Source organism: Monodon monoceros, unplaced genomic scaffold (genome assembly GCF_005190385.1).
Source record: "Monodon monoceros isolate NGI ecotype Baffin Bay Population unplaced genomic scaffold, NGI_Narwhal_1 Super_Scaffold_11, whole genome shotgun sequence".
NCBI lineage: Eukaryota > Metazoa > Chordata > Mammalia > Artiodactyla > Monodontidae > Monodon > Monodon monoceros.
This window is the reverse complement of record NW_021703767.1, coordinates 102,210,303-102,228,009: the sequence shown is the minus strand read 5'-3', so window position 1 is coordinate 102,228,009 and position 17,707 is coordinate 102,210,303.

Here is a 17,707-nt window from a genome sequence, read left to right as displayed (position 1 = left end):
CCCAGGTGCAATAGAAACTTCAAACCCATAGCCATGGCAGATAAAATATAAAAAGATAAAACATAACTGATGAGTCAAGCAAATATCTCCACGGATTAGAAACAGAACAGAATCACAGAGAGTTGAATAGGCAGAAGCTACAGGCTTGTTGGGATCCGAGTCCAAAAAATTAGGTGAGAAACCAGCTCGTTCAGGGAAAATAACATAAAAAGAGCTCTTTGTGAGACTACAGACAAAAACAGTTTCACTGATGAAAGTCAGGGGTTGAATGACTCCTACTGCCCTGATTTGAGTTTCCAGCCTCATCATAACTGAGGAATAAGAAATGGTGACTCAAGGGGCTTCCCGGGGCTTCCCTGGTGGCACAGTGGTTGAGAGTCCGCCTGCCGATGCAGGGGACACGGGTTCGTGCCCCGGTCTGGGAAGATCCCACATGCCGTGGAGTGGCTGGGCCCATGAGCCATGGCCGCTGAGCCTGCACGTCCAGAGCCTGTGCTCCACAATGGGAGAGGCCACAACAGTGAGAGGCCCGCGTACTGCAAAAAAAAAAAAGAAATGGTGACTCAAAAAGTTGTCAACCTGTTGCCTGGGGCTGCAGCTTGATAGGCAGTCATGGACCTGCTTATCACCCTGCAACTAGGCACTAATTACAACCCTTCCCCCTCCACCCCCAGCAGCCAGATCTAAGATATTCCATACACTTTTGTGGAAAAGGAAATCTATAATGCTATTATAAGATAAAATTGCAAAACTGACTTAGAGGACCATGTGAGTAGAGAAAAAGAGACAGAGGTAAAACTAAGCCAAAAAATATAAAAGACAAATGACAATAACTTAAATTTAAAATGAATCTTCACTCCAGATTTCAAAATGCATAAATATATCCAATAAGAATTACTAATAAAATGAACAACTAGTAATGGAATTTATTCCAGATGAAAGTAATTTTATAGAAAATATGGCCAAATATTTCAAATAAGTATGTTTAGAAAACTCACAAAGGTAAATATTAATTTTACTTAGATAAAAAAGACAAAACAGGCATATAGACACATATATACACATATACACATATGGGAAAGTATAATAACTTTGACTTCATTGAATTATTCTGCATGGAGAAATAGGAGCTATAAACAAATTAAAAGAAGAACAACAAAAAAACACAGATGGGTGGCTTCCCTGGTGGCACAGTGTTTGAGAGTCTGCCTGCTGATGCAGGGGACACGGGTTCATGCCCCGGTCCGGGAAGATCCCACATGCCGTGGAGCGGCTGGGCCCGTGAGCCATGGCCATTGAGCCTGCGTGTCCGGAGCCTGTGCTCCGCAACAGGAGAGGCCACAGCAGTGAGAGGCCCGCGTACCACAAAAAAAAAAAACACAGATGGGAGAAGATATTTGTAATACATTGAGAGGAAAAAATAGTATTCCCAACATATAAACAACTTCTAAAATTTTTTTTTAAATGACGAACACCTTGATAGAAAATAAACATTTATATAAACAGATATCTTATAAAAGAGGGGAAGTAAATGCCAATAAACATTACCAAGGTTCAGCCTAATGGGGATCAGGGAAATTTGAAATAAAACAACAATAAAATATGATTTTGACTAAATTCTGTCAGAAACTTGAAAACATGACTATATTAACTATCGTTGAAGATGTGGAGAACTGAGGACTCTCAAACATTGCTGTTGCCTGTGTAAATAAGTCCACTCCTTTTGTAGAGCAGCATTTAGAAGAGTTGAAAATCTGCATATGCTAAATCCCCACAACTTCACTTTGTAGAGAAATTCTTGCACAATTATAAGGACACATAACAACCTTGGCAGCTGTAGCATCAATAGTAACAGTAGCACCTACAGTTGGAAGTAAAATAAATCTGTGCTTTTCAAATTTTCATTCACATACAAACTATAAGGTCTCCTTTTAAAGTGTATATTCTGATACAGTGGTCTAGGGTGAGCCTTGATAATCTACGTTCCTCACAAGCTCCCAGCTGATGTGGATGCTGATGCTGATGCTGCTTATCCCTGGACTGTACTTTGATGATAGGTCACATTTGAGGGCTTAGACATGCGGGGCATGGTTCTAAAACTCATTAGATCAATGAGAATGCTCATTGCAGCAAGTTTTATAATACAGAAAAGATGGAAATAACTTCTGTGCACATCACCAGAGGAAAGAATAATTTTTAGTTTATGAATACAGTGAAATGTGATCCAGTACTTAAGATGACTAAATTGTTGAAGGAAATGAACAAGTTGTAGAATGAACATACCATTTATAGTTGAAAAGTACACAAAGCAATGCTATGTGTTATTTGTTAATACATACATAGACAACAGTAGCTTATAAAATTTCATAGGGATAACAATCCCTGTATTTAGATAGTGGTTAGTCCTGAGGGGAGGTGGGGAATATGAGGAAAAGATGGGGACAGGGAGAGTTAGACAGGGGGCTTTGTACCTTTAATGCCTTATTTTTTGAAAAAAATATATGAAGCAATTATTATAGATTATTACATGAGCTTAAGGTATTCACTAAATTAATCTTTAAATGTTTCTGTATGTTTATTTCTAAAGAAAGTAGAAGAAAGGATCAAAGGTAAGAAGGGAGGGGTTTCCGATGAAAGAAGACCAGTCAGGGCTGGAGATTCCAACCAAGAAAGGGGAGGTTTAGTGGAAGTTATTTCTGGGGTGAGCAGGATTTGAGGAAAAACATGAGGAAAGATAAATTTTTAAGGTTTCCCTTCTGTGTTACACAACGTCACACCTTACCTCAGTAAATACTTAGAGCAGAGACACCCACAGATGAAAAATGTGATATAATTTATGTCTGTCAAAAGTTTATCAGACCTAAAATATCTAAAGATTCAGACTGTAAAATTATTTTCTATAGAATAAACAAAAAGATTTTCTGTGGCATGAACAAAAACTTTTCACAATTTTCAAGTATAGTAGCTCTAGTAGATTGAAGACGAAACTTTTAAAAAAGTGCTACTTTTACATATTTAATGGAGAAGTTGAGAATAATTACCTCCAGTGGTTATGTAAGCTGAAGATCTGTAAAGATTAAATATAGTCATGTTTAATATATTTTGTTCATAGTTGACACAAAAGGCAGTAACCATGGCTTCTCACAAACTTCTCTTAGCCCTCCAATCAAAGATTAGACCCCATGTGGCACTTCTTACTGTCTGATGGGTGTTCAGAAGGTTCTAGGCAACCCATTTAATATTAATGTGTACAATCTATAAATATATATGAGAGGTTTTTTCCTTTTGTATACTTTTCTTGCTATATTGATCTTAGCTTTTTTAAACTCGAATCTTTATCTAGAACAGACACGTGTGTGTACCTTACGTTTACAAGCCCTTTATGTACCTTCCTCTCATTTAGTTGATCCCTAAAAACTGTTATAAGGTAGTACATTACTTGATCATTGCACCAGAATTTCAGTGACACCAAGTCTCAATACTAGTCATAGAATGATCGTTGAGTGTAATTGTGAAGCTAGAGCAGGCCTGAACATGGACATATCTGAGATATGAGTATATTAGGGTTCTCCAGAGAAAAAGAACCAATAGGAGTTATGTATGTATATTTATAATATATATAATACATATGTATGTATATATATGTGTGTATATAGATCATTATTTTGATTTTAGAGGCTCACGTGATTTTAGAGGATGAGAAGTCCCACAAGGAAAGTGGGTGTTCTAATTTAGTCTGAGTCCATTGGAGGAGAAAATGAGATGAGGTACTCCAGCTCAAGCACTGAGGCAGAACAAAGGGGTGAATTCCTCCTTTCTCTGCCTTTTGTTCTAATCAGGCCCTCAAGGTACCCACCTATACTGGGGAGGGCAATCTATTTTACTGAGTCTACTGATTCAAATGCTAATCTTATCCACAAACACCCTCACAGACACATCCAGATGTAATGTTTAATCAGGGCACCCTACGGCCAGTCAAATTGACACAAAAAATAATGATTACAGTGAGTATTCTAGGTCCTACCACGTGACAGTGAAGTGGAGAGGGAATCAGCAGAGTTGAGAAATGAGGAATATAAATAGGAGAGTAGTGAGAAGCAATGCACTTGGAAAAGAGAGAGCCACAAATAAGAACATTACATTGCTGATTTTTTAAAACTAAATATGTAATTGGGATTAGCCTAGATAAAATTTTGAAGAATGCGAAGATTGTCTTCACTATCCTTCTAGCTCAGTTAACTGTTTTTTTTCTTAATTCCTTCCAACACCTATTCCAGACAACCAAAGCTCTGAATTATTTCTGACCACCTAGTGGCTTCTTCCTACTCTCCACGTCCCCACCCAGGGGATATTTCATTCAGGTTTCCCTTTTAATTTATGAACCATATTCTTGAATTTTCCTTGAAAATGCCCCATAACGAATAAGATATCTTTTTTAAAAAAATTGTTCCAGAGCCCTCCCCAACACCTGATTGATTCTGACACCCAAATCCAATGTGGAGGAGTTCTCCCCACCACCAAGCAATGTTCTGACAACAGCTGGATGTCCTACAATTCAACTCAATTCTAACGGCATCTACCCAGAGATAGCATCAGATCCCTCAGGTTAAGGGCTCAGTCCTACAAGACTGCCCCCACTTCAGATGCCAGTCACAAGTCCAGGTTGTTACCTGTGCTTCTGACCAACTGGCTATAAATCAAAGGTTCACACGACCCCTTCCTTGGGTTCAATTAATTTGCTTGAGTGGCTCACAGAACTCAGGAAACCTGTTTATTCACTGGATTACTCATTTATTACAAAGCATATTAAAGGATATGAATCAACAACCAGATAGAGATATGTAGGGTGAGGTCCTGAACACAGGGGCTTCTGTCCAGTGGAGTTTAGGGTGCAGCATGGTGGCACATTGGGAGCATTCTGGTTCCCAAAACTGAAAGCTCCCCCGACCCCTTCCTTTGGGCCTTTTATGGAGGCTTCATTACATAGGCATGATTGATTGACCTCCAGCCCTCTTGCCTCCCAGGAAATCAGTGAGTGGAATTGAAAGTTACAGCTTCTATTTTATTGTTGATTTCTATTTATGATTGGCTTCCCCTCCCCCTCATCTTTCAGGGATCTCCAAAAGTCACCTCATAACATAAAATCAGTTTTGGTGGAAAAAGGCTTCCTATGTATAACATGGCACATATTTCACCTTTATGGCTCTGAAGTGATTTCAGGAACTGAGGACAAGAGACCAGATATTATGACAAAAATGATCTCATTGCTCTTATTGCTCAGGACATTCCAAGGTTTTTGGGAACTGAGAGTCAAGAACTTTGGATGAAGTCAAATGTATATGACAAATATATATTTGATTATCTGAATGACCAAATATATATTTTTCATAATTCACAATATTGCACTGATTATGAGCACAAGCAAACCAATGGACCAGCAAGGCCAAGTGCAATGTCTTGCTGGCTAGCGCTCACTAGAACTTGGGCCAAGTGCTTCATCTCTTGAAACTCAGAGTAGTTTCCTCATTTTAAAAACAATCCTGTGATGCTATTGAATGCTAATCTGTATATGGAGTACAAGCATTTTATATTTAATCATTATGACAACCTATGAGATAGGTAGTTATTATCTACACTGTAAGGTAAGGAAACTGATGCTTAGAAAAATCAAAGTGACTTATCCAAGGTCACAGAACTTGTAAATGGCAGAGCTGTCTGAATCCAAACCCTGTCCTCTTAACTTTCCCATTCTATACTGTCTGCATTTCTCTATTCCACAAGGAAAAATGTTTTTTAACATGTTTTCACGAATCAATATGACTAAGGGAAGTTAAAAGAGATTATCTTCAAATAATTTGGGGAAATATGGATTTAAAGAAAATTAAGCTAAGAGACTTCTCAAATCCTTTACTATAGTAATATATATTGTTTACACCAGGAAGAAAATATTATGCATGGTATTCCCAAACTCATTTTGACCATAGAATCTTTTTTTCTGAAAATCACATGGGGCTTGTGTTCTATGAAATGCACTTTATGAATCACTACACTGGAAAATTCCTACAGTTTGGTCTAGCCTTCCATTCTACACTCTGAGTTTCAGTGTTAGTGGGCCAAAGAAGCTGACTCTGTCCCACTTCTCAGATGACAATTGCATTTTAGTAAGCAAGCAAAAACTAAATATGTATATCAGTAGAAAGAACAAGGCCCAAAAATTCTAGGATGGGTAGGATTTACGATGTTCTTAAAATCGTTGTAATTCAGTTCATGAAGTTACTTCGTCTGTTTTTTTTTTTTTTTCTCAAAGAGAAGTTGCTAGCATTGTATCTAGCTTTTACAATCATCTTCTACAATCATTGTATATTTTGAGTGGCTGTTTTTCTCCCTTTTGGCTATTTTTCTTTCAAATAGAGTAGAGATGATGGCATGCCAGTAGTCTTTGCGAAAAGTTCTGTACTTGTGGGGTTTTTTTTGTCAGTTCATTCATATAGGTGATAATCATAGAATTCACACATATTGAGTTTACCTAAGCAAGTAAAATGGGTTGTAAGTAATAAATTTATCTTATTTAAGCTCTTTAATTTATTTTTTTTTTACCTTCCTAAGCTTAAGTTTCATTCACTGTACAGTTGATTGGAATCTTTTTGGAAATTTTCATTTTCTACCAAACAAAAGTCCTGATTAATTACATCATTGGGCTTTTTTTTCCTCAATGGAGTAAATTTTTTTCCTCAATGGAGTAAATTTCCAAAGTCCTTATCAAGGACTCATGATTTTCCCTGATTTTTCAACTCCAATCTCCCTCTGTCATTCTCAAATTACTTTCCTCAATTCACTTTCTCATACTGTATGTTTGAGTTAAACTTAGTTATTTGTTCTTTGTCACGGAAAGACAATGACATCTAATCACTCTTAAAAAATAAATTTCCACCTTAAATTATAGCTATTTTGTATAGTGGTCATATATTCTAATAAACTAGGTTCATTGATGGTAGAAACCATACTTATTTATCTATGCAACTTCTATATCTCCTAGTAAGACTATAATGAATGTATTGGATGCTATATAAATAGTTTTGCATGTATTATGCATAATATGAAAAGTCAGTAAATTTTGCATGCCTTTGTTAGATGTGGCTATTTAATGGTACCATAAAGACTCAAAGGATTAGAAAATGTTTATTTTTTATTTGTTAGAATTGGTAAATGACTCTAGTAAAACTAGAAATCTTTTAAAATTATCTCGACAACTCTTTACTATGTTGACTGTCTGATAAAAGAAATCACGTTATGCGAAAGTATTCATAATGGTGCTGGGAGGTATTCCTAACACACAATTAAGCATTTTAATGGGTCCCATCTGCTAACCTAGGTTATTAATGGTTTTCTGATACCTTGTTTTACATTGGTACTTTTTAGTTTGTCTATTAGCAATTTCACACCTACTTGAAGTTATATGTACTTGAGCTATCCAAAGCTAGACTTTAATTAAACAGAATGGCAAAAAAGAGATTTCATTGTTGCAATTTGTTAATGTTTTATGAAAAGGACTAGTTTTTTCTAATACAGGAAATTCATTTCTTAAAGAATATTCCCTGGGTAGAGAAAAATAAAATGTAAACTTGTGTCTTTTGAATACTTGCCAGGTAACATTCAGCCTACAATATATGCCTTCCAGAACTAATTAAGGAGCTACATTATTATCTATACAAACAGAATAAAAGCTTTGTGTAAGCATACATTCCATGTGTGGAAATTCTGTCCGGACCAGCTGTCAATTTCTGGACTCCCTTTTTTCCCTTGAAGACTATTCGTAAAATGGAGATAAACATATTCCCTGCCTGCAGTATAAGTGTACCAGCAAGTGTTTAATGCATCAGAGCATTCAGGAGATTATTTTAATAGATTTTTACCAAATCATGTCTTAACAGTCAGTTGAAATACATTTATGTTACCGCTTTCACTTATGTTGAAATCCAATGGGAGACAGGACAGTTCTCTTATGAAATGATGGAGGAAGCTGATGATGAAGGCTCCATTCAAAATAGAAAACTCAGTAAAAGAAACATGAGTTAACCAAACTGCCATGGTTGCAAAAATATCCTTTCCCATACAAGTACCCTAGTCTAAGTCACGTAGATAGAATGAAGCTGCTCCTATAAAACTCATATTTATTTCTCTTGATAACTGGTGAATTTTTGAACCAGTGTACTATAATTGTGCATACAAATAGTAAATAGAAAATATGTCTACTTTTTAAGTAGTGAAATAAAACTGCTGGTTTTTAAACAAAGTTATTCTTAGCTTCAGGAATAATATTCTTGATTTTCCTGTTTATACACCTAAAGTAAAAGTCATAGGACCTTTTCAGGATACTTCCATTCATTATATCATCATATCCTTCATGCTAAAGCTCAAGTATATGTCCATTTGTCTCTGTATTGTGAACAGTGACTAATTGTTCGGAGGAAGGTGCTGACACTTTAAACAACAAAAGCAGTTACTATAAAATGCTACTTCCTTGGCAGGCTGACTCTGGAAAAAGAAAATTTGAGAATAAAGTGAAATGCTATGAAGAAATGTAAGAAATGAAAGCCAGTCCTCTTTAGGATTGCAAGGCTTTCAAAACTATTTCAGAAGGTCTTGCAAATATTAAGTAATGATTCCTTTACTCTTTGCACAAAAATAACATCATTAGCATTATAATTAGATGAAGAAGTTAAGGAGGTGCTGAAATACTTGCACATGGGAGAATATCCAGGCTGCTGGCCCAGTTATAAATGAGGGCATGAAATCATCCTGATCTTTATTGCCAGCTTTGGAATTGTATATGTCTATGAGTGAGTGTGTGTGTGTGTACTTATTAATTTTTCTTGGCCGATATAGGCAGGCAAAGGTATAATCAGAATGTACAACACCAAAATGCTTCTCAGCTAAAATGACTTAGTAGTCCTCTATCATATTGATAAATATCTATACATAGAACTTGTTCATATTTAGTTGCCTAAGAAGGAAAGTATGAAGATAATAATGGAATTATGTATACTCATTGAGTCCTCAGTATGTACCAGCCTCTATGCTAAATGCTTTAGGTATATTACTTCATTTAATTTATTCAATAGTCTAGGAGGTTTTCATAACTATTTTCATTTTACACAACAGAAAATGGAGACTTGGGTCTATAATTTGTCCAAGGCCCCAGTGTCAGTGTGTAACACACCTGAGATTCAGGTTCAGGATTGCTAGCTTCAGAGCCTCTGTACTTTACCATAATACCTACCTGTGCTTTGCTGAAATAGGCTCCTGGTTTGTTACTTTCTTTCTTTTTAGAAATTATGCTACTTGTTAGTAAAAGCTTCATTGTTTCTCTATTATCTTTATGGTACTAATCTGTAATATTTCCTTAATCGTAAAACAGAAAGACATAGACATTGATCTTATTCTTGCTGTCCTTATTGGGTATGTCTTTTAGTTCATTTCTCCCATGCTTATTCAATTTAGGGTAGAGTTTATAGCTATTAAGCTTAAAGAGTATGTGCACATATATTTCTTCATTTCATTCCAAATGCGGCTAAAAATGGATCTGCAGTAACTAAATTTGTTCGCTGGGTCTAGGCCCTTCTTCCATGTCAGGGTGCTTTCAGAACCTTCCAGTGGCTGACCTCACTAGCAGTTATTCACAATTCACACCAGTCATCTTTCCTGCTAGCAGGACCCAGATTTTGTTCAGGTTATTTTGTTCAGAATATTTCCTTGAATGTTCATGATCAAATTCTTACGGCTACCACATGGCCTTTGGTGGTTTCCCCTTTTCCTGTTGTGGGCTCCATTTACAGTTTCCGCTCCTGAGGGCTGTGCTGCCCGTGGAGCCACAGGGACTAGACCCCATCCCCATAGTTTTTCTGTAGGTCTCCTCCTCCAGCAGCTCTGTGCTTCCCCCACAAGGATACAAGCGTGGGCTGATTATCACCATGTTGTTATTTTGCAGCCTGCAATGTGCCAAAACTGTGCTGTCAGCTATGTTGAAATAAAAAGAATGTTTTTCTCCTAAACAGAGATACACTCTATTCTGTGAATTGTCTTATTTCTCAAAATCTTGGAATACATTTCAAAGAAAGGAGCCATGTAACCCATTCATCCTTAGCAGTCTCTTTCTCTAAGAGTTTGGATGTGACTCCATGGGGAACTGGAGTAAATGCGAGTAAAAACCACTATTTGGTCATCAGAGTCTGATGTCTTGTGGAAGGAGAGAGACACTGGTATTGGGAACATTTGAGTGCTTAGCTCTATTCTAGTGCTTCATTCCAGAAAGTTGTTTGTTTTCCTACAGAGAAACACCTGGTGTGCAGACTTCCATGTCCACTACTCATATTCAGATGTGTTTGAATTTCAGTGGTGAATACCCAATAAAGATCCAGCTGAGACCCCTGTGACATCTACTGTGATCATTTTGTGTCAGTTTGACTCAGTCATGGGATGCCCAGATAGCTGGTTAAACAATTTTTCTGGGTGTGTCTTTGAGGGTGATTTTAGAAGAGATTCGTGAATTGATAGACTGAGTAAAGCAGATTGCCCTCCCCAGTGTGGATGGGCATCATACAATCCATTGAGGGACTGAATAGACGACAGAAGTTGGAGGAAGAGAGGATTTGCTGTCTTTGCCTGACTGTTCAAGCTGCCCTTGGGGTTCCTGATTCTCAGGTCTTCACACTCAGACTGAAATCTATACTGTCTGCTCTCCAGCTGTCAGGCCTTCAAACTACACCACCAACTTTCCAGGGCCTCCAGTTTGTAGACAGCACACTGAGGGACTTCTAGGCTTCTGTAAGCAAGTGTTTATATATATATATATATATATATATATATATATATGTGTGTGTGTGTGTGTGTGTGTGTGTTTATGTGTATGTATATATATGTGTATATATGTAATGTTATGTGTACACAAAAGACATATACATATATATGTATTTCATATACAGGCATTTCATTTGGCAAAAGTATTACACACGTATAAATAGTAGTAAAATCTCTAATTTTATCACTTTCTTTGATCTAGAATTCCCCACTGTATGCAATTTATTTTTTGTAGAGCAAATGAGATTTAGAAAAATATTTTGGTAACAGATGGCCTTTATCATTTTGCCTTCCATGGATAATTATATCTCTTACTTCCAAGTTCTTAAGAGGAAACTTTATTGTGAACCCCTTCACTGCAAGTAGAGAGAACTGCAAAAGGAGAAATAAAGTATTGTTATGTCTCATGGAATATTTAGAGAAGGAGGAATAATTTGGGGTCAATGAATTGGGGGTGATAGCTTGATTTCATTCATCGGTCAGCATGTAGGGTGTGTGTACTACATTCCCTGTTACTATTTGTTTACATAATTACTTTTGTCTAGAGTCATGAATCATCTATAAATGTCCTACATTTGAAGATATGTTTTTCTATTTGTTGTTTCTTTGATTCAACCCTACAGTTGCTATTTTGTAATCACATGACATGATGAAACAACATATGTGAAAATATATAATATGTAAAAGTACAGGATAAACAGAGTGCTAGGGAGGATATTAGCAGTGAAGTGTTTGCTACTTGCCAGGTTCTGTGTTTGGTGTTCTTGTGAGATCAGTCATTTCACAGCAATCATGAGAATTAGATGGGGGTATTCTAAGAGAATGATAAGAACAGATGAACAATGAGCATTCCTAGAGTCTCCATCTCCTCTTTCCCAAGGAATACTCTCTACTTCTCCCAACTGTCATTTTAAGAGGGTTTCTGCTTAACCTATTTCTTTCTTGGTAGTCTACAGGTTAGAATAGTGAAAGTGAGGAGAAACTAGAAAACTCTGAGGCCAGTTAGATTTCCATTGGAAAAGGCAGAGAAATATAGTAGGCAGGAAGAAAAATTAGATATTCATAATGGAGAGTGCATGTAAGACAGGCAGAGAGGGGTGCAATTTTATAAAGTTGTGTGGGTTATGAATGTAATGTCAAAATGCCATTTTGCCAGTTGCCACAGAAAAGATTAATTACTAACACAGAGATAGAAAAGACACACGTGCCCTCAAGTACCCATTACTCAGCTAAAACAATCATCGGTGTACCTACTACCTTCCCTCTCCTTAGTTATTGCGACAAAAATCTGAGATTTTTATCTCTACGTATTTCAGTATGTACATCTAAAGACTCTTTAAAAATATATTCACAATTCTCATTCTTTTTCTCTCTCTATATGTGCATATATATATATTCTCTCTATATCAGTACTCAAATTTTTAAATGAGATTTGTTATATATAATTTCCCATATATGTCAGTTAACACTTCCTCACTTCCTCAGTACACACAAAATTTTTCCCATAGTCTCTTCCATTTGCACCATTCTGTCCCTTCTTTGTCTTATATATTATATTTTAGTTTTATGTGTGTTAAATCAATGTCATTTTTATTGTTCTTTTAGCCAGTCAATATCCCTTTTCATTTACACACTTGTTTACCCTATCACTCTTCATCCCTTCTTGTTTCCTTTGGAATAATTGTACCTCACATCAAAGAACTCTAACGTTTTTTGCAGGTCTTATGACAATAAATTCTTTCGGGTTTTCTTTAACTAAAATATTTTAATTTTTGACTCTATTTTTTGGTAGGATAATTGTGCTAGGTATACAATCCCATGCTTTTTTTTCCCCATTCATTGCTTTCACTGTCTTCTAGCTTCCATACTTGCTTTGAAAAATCAACCACTGTTCTCATTTCTGCTCCTTTGGAATTAATATACCTCTTTTCCTTTGTCTGTGATGTGCTGTTGTCTAATTCTCTGCATATTTATTTTTCTTGTTTTTTCTAACCATATTAAATCTGAGGTTTTTTAACTTGTCACAAGATTTACAAATTCTCAGTCTTTATTTCCTCAAATAGAGTTTCCTTTTTACTTTCTCTCTCTCCTCACTTTCTTGAATTCCAGGTGGACACACATTAGACCTTTGAGCATGTCCTGCATGTTTCTTATGCACTTCTTTATTGTTTTCCTTTGAATTTCAAGTTGGATATTTTTTACTGAAATATAGTACTATCTTCTGCCGTATCCAATTTGATGTTAAACTCATTGAATGAGCTCTTATTTTTAGATTCTTTATCTTACTGTTTTAGAATGACCATTCATTTCCTGTAAAAGAAAATATATTTTCTTTAACATAGTAATTCTCTTAGTCTGTTTGATCTGCTATGATACAATGCCATGGATTGGGTAGCTTGTAAACAACAGAAATTTCTCATATTTCTGAAAGTTGGAAGCCCAAGATTAGGGTGCCAGCATGGTCAGGTTCTGGTGAAAACCCTTTTCTGGGTGGCAAACCGCTGACTTAGTGTGTTCTCACATGTGAAAGGGGCTAGGGAGCTCTGTGAGGTCTCTTTTAAAGAGTACTAAAACCATCATGAGTACTCCACCCTCAAGACCTACTCACCTCCCAAAGTTCCCACCTCTAACACTGTCACATTGGGTGTTAGGATCCTAACATGTGACTCTTGGGAGCACACAAACATTCAGACCATAGCAATAATCATATATATTATTTTGACATTGCTGTCTCCTGTTAACATCAATAACTGGATCACTCATGTTCTATTTCTATTATCTATTTTATTTCTTGATTATCAATCACTTTTTCCTTCATCTATCTAGTAATTTGACTGCATATAGGACATTGTGATTAATATATAGTAAAGAATCTTGATTATATTATTATCCTTTAAACAGTGTTAAGCTATTTTTGGTAAACAGATAAATTACTAATGGATCTCCTTGATACTAATGGGGCACACTTTTAGGTTTTATTAAGGTAAGCTAGTCTATTTTTGCCCTTATCTTTAGGGACTAGCCCTCACACCTAGTATGTAGTTTTTATTCCTATGGTGTGTTACTCTTATGGTTTCTGAGGGTATCAACATAAGGCCAAGTTGTCAATTATGCCCTTTTGTCTCAGACCTAAATTCTAATGTCTCTCCAGTACAGGATTGCCTTTCAAATCTCTGCTAAGCTCTCAAACTTCACAGTGGCTCTTGTTCATTAGGACTCTCCAATTCTCACTTAGTACTTAGGAGTTTGCTAAGCATCAAAGGAAAATTTTTTCACATATTTTTTGGGTATTTATTCTATGATTCCTTTCCCCCAAATCTTAGTCAGCTGGACAGCTGTGAGCTCTGATTTGTGTCCCCTGAGATGACTTGCTTTGTGCTTGGGCTCTATTTTCCTTGCCATGATTTAGAAATGCCATCAGGGATAAAGCCAGCCTGAATATAAAGCTCATTTTGTAGACTTCCCTTTTCACAAAGATTGTAGCCTTGCCTTGATTGTTGTATAATGTGTGTAAAAGTTATTTTATGTATTTTTTCAAGCTTTTTAGTTATTCTTACTGGGGTGGTAAATCTGATACCTCTTATCTTTCATGGTCAGAATCAAAAGACTCCAACTCCTTGATTTTAACATAGATTATGTGTTTAAATCCATTACAGTTATTTTTTTGTTACTTCTATTATTTCATCTTTGGCTGGGGGACTTTAAGATGCTTTAAAATTATTTTTCTAGGTGGATTAATGTTGCTTTGACTATGAGAGTCTTTTGAGGTTTGTTTTTAAGTCAGGCTTTACAACAGGTATAATCTCATACTAAGATGAGGAAACTAAGGTTCACAGCAGATAATTGTCTACCACAACAGAGTATATAATGGTAAAGGTAAGAATCAAATATCTGTACTCATTTTATTACAGCATCCTGTTATTATTTTACGTCTAATATGCAGTTAGATGGTTGCCAATATATTTTGAGTGTCTGCAACTTAATTTGGAAGTGAGTAAGGAAAGTGGAGTTTCATGATTTAACATTTAAAATGAATTAATTTTTAACTAAATTGGCCATTCTATAATTCTGTAGTCATGCTAAGGTGACCAAACTGATAGCTGTTTTCATTATTTTTTTTTATGAGTTAATGCATTTGACCTGCTGTCTGATGAGCTTGTAGGTGGAACTTATTAATGGATGTGTTAGTGGGAAGATCATGATAATCATATGAGTCATCTTTTGGTAAACAGAGTGTAAGTTAGTGTATTTTTTCCAAGAGAGGAAGAAAAATAATAATTATTTGTTGCCAGCTTTGTATTAGAGTGGGGTCTTCATGTAAACTGCTTTATATTTTAATGATTATTTGAGTGATAAATAATAATCCAACTGCTGTAATTGAAGAAATTGGGACTTGGTTTTGCAAGATTGGTCAAGATACCCTAGAGTTGAGATACAGCAGAGTTTGCATTTTCCAGTGCACAAGAAGGTCTAAATGCCTGGACCTCTCTAGCCCTGGGACATTAAGACAATGAATCAAACACTTTATATACAGAAAAATATAGCTATAAACATTAATATACCTAAAAGTGTTTGATTACCTAACTAGCAATAAAATATTTTAATATTATACCTTCTCTTTTACTTGTCAAATTAGCAAGATTTGTTTACCTAGAATGAAAATATTCACTGTTGACAGAGTTGCAAGAAAATAGAACTAGCACTTCAGGATTCTGGTGGTGCATACGTGAAATTCTTTGGGGTATCCTTTTGTAAATTTTTTATACTCTTGGACTTAGGTCCCAAATTATGGGAGTCTATTACAAAGAAATAATAAAATTCTAGAAATATAATGATGAACTTGATAGGGTTATTTACAGAGCAAAAATTTGGAGATAACCTGAATTCCCCAAAATAGATGATTGGCTAATTAAAATACTGATCTACCATAGAATAAATATTATATACTCATATTGATGTATTTTCTTTGAAAAAGGATAAAAATGGAGTTTACAAGATATTATATCAGTATATGCAGTGGAAAATATACAAGAAAGCATAAAGTATAAAGTATGCTAATGGTAATTTTCCCCAAGTTATGGTATTCTTGGTGATTTTTGAATGTTATTCTTCATACTCTTCTATTGCTTTAGTAATCAAATAGAAAGAGCCATTATATACACTTACTATACATGCATTGATTCTTGAGATTGAGATTGGCTACTGGAACCAAAACCACTATCTCTTCTTTGTATGAACACAAAAGACCACATTGCCCAGGCTTCTTTGCAGGATGGAAGTGTGATGAAGTTCCAGTCAGTGTATTGTGAGCATAAATGCTGTTCCTCTTCTAAGCAGAGCCAGTAAAAACCTCTTCCTTTGATCTTCTATTCTCTTTTCCGTTCTGTGTACTTCGTGTAGATGAGGCATCAAATTTTGATTATGCAGAACCCAGGTTCTCTGAATCTTGAGTTGAGGAGAGCCATAGAGGAAGTAGATTTTTGTGAATGATAAACTATCTTATTTTAGCCATTATGCATTTTATTGTTTTATTACAGCAGCTAGTATTACTTTAAAAACTATCTTTGCCTCAGTTTTCTCACCATAATGTGGAGATGATGTTGATAACAACACAACCTCATAGGATTATTGTGAAGTAAATGTACATAATCAGTCCTTCATAAATCTTAACAATTATAAACGTTATGTATTAATTTATATTGGCACTTGCCATCAGTATGTGTTGGGATAGTGTCTGATCTATTACTTGAAAAAAGTAGCTCCGTAGAGATGAAACTTTGATGTTAACTGTAACTTGTTTATTGAGGAGCTTGCAAACCTAAAACAAAGTAGTTGATTTCCTAAAATAAGGAACATTATAAAGTTCACACAACTTGATTCTTCTGTACTTTTAAGATCTCTCTATTTTGATAAGGAATTTATTCAATAAAAATATCTAAAGTTATTGATTTAAACTCTAATTTATAATATTAAAGACATATTTCTTTTTGTACATTTCCAAAATTATATTTTACTATCTCTCTTGCAGGAATTTTTCAGTGGTTTTATTTTAGGCAGAGTAGTTTATATAAGAGAGCAGATAAAATTAATGAGCATTGTATTTGTTATTTTCCTTATCAGATTCAAATGCACAAGAGGAAATCTTGTGATTTACCAGGTGCAAATCATGAAAAGAAAGATGTCAAAACAAAAGTGAGTTCATGGAAGCAAATCTATTAATTTCTTCAAAGTTGAACTTCTAGGTTACACAATTGTGTCTCTACCATCTCTCTGTCAAATCTTCTGGAGCCATTGGCATATACTAATCATTGAGACTGGTCATATGGAGCCAAAGTTGGGGCATTTTTCTCAAAGAAGTAATAAACATTGAGCCAGTGTTTTAAAATACTTCTTCACTGGAATGAGTTTTGGAAACTTTTCTAAGAAAATTTATTTCAGTATACATAGGAAAGACTATCATGTCTTTATTATCCCTTTTGACTAGGTGAAAATGTATAGAAAATAAGGTGCAAGATGGGAATTTCCTATATGGTATAAGTAAAAAAAAAATTGGGAGAAACCTGCTTTTAAATGCAGTTAAATAGGAAATTTGCAGAAATTTTACAGTGGACTCAACTATAGAGATGTAAGAATGGATTAAATGAAATAGGTCTCTGCTATGTGTTAACCATGAAACAAGAGACTCCTTGGTGTGTGATTTATTCTTCACTAAAATCTTTGACAGTCCCATGATTATAATTCACCAGAGAAAAGGGCAGTGAAGACATGAGATTTAAGGATTGATAGAAATGACTCCTCTCTCTCTCTCTCTCTCTCTCTCTCTCTCTCTCTCTCTCTCTCTCTCTCTCTC